Source organism: Penaeus monodon, chromosome 19, assembly GCF_015228065.2.
Source record: "Penaeus monodon isolate SGIC_2016 chromosome 19, NSTDA_Pmon_1, whole genome shotgun sequence".
NCBI lineage: Eukaryota > Metazoa > Arthropoda > Malacostraca > Decapoda > Penaeidae > Penaeus > Penaeus monodon.
Window position 1 is genome coordinate 30,616,767 of NC_051404.1, and position 267 is coordinate 30,617,033.

A 267-nucleotide genomic window follows, 5' to 3' on the forward strand; every position below is an offset into this window, starting at 1 on the left:
GCACGCACGCACATACATCCACAAATAGTGACGTCTGGAAGAGTGGTTCTGGTACAAACTCTCTGCTCTAGAGGAAAATAGAAAGATCATTGACTATGGACGAGCTATGCCTCTAGCGGGGGTTTACTGAACTACTTTTACTGGGGGTTGTCTTCGTCACTAAATACGTTATGTATGTACAAGTTAAAATGATTCAAATAACAGAAAGTCTTTTTACGCATTGTATGCTAAATTCGAGATGGGGTTTGTGAAAATTGAAAGAGGTAT

The 267-nt window shown here is 39.7% G+C and overlaps 1 protein-coding gene across 1 annotated transcript in view; it reads right to left on the reverse strand.

Moving 5' to 3' along the window:
* The window catches only part of LOC119585378 (metabotropic glutamate receptor 8-like), a 54,086-nt gene that overhangs the window by 20,315 nt on the left and 33,504 nt on the right, over window positions 1-267 (reverse strand). The window lies entirely within an intron of this gene.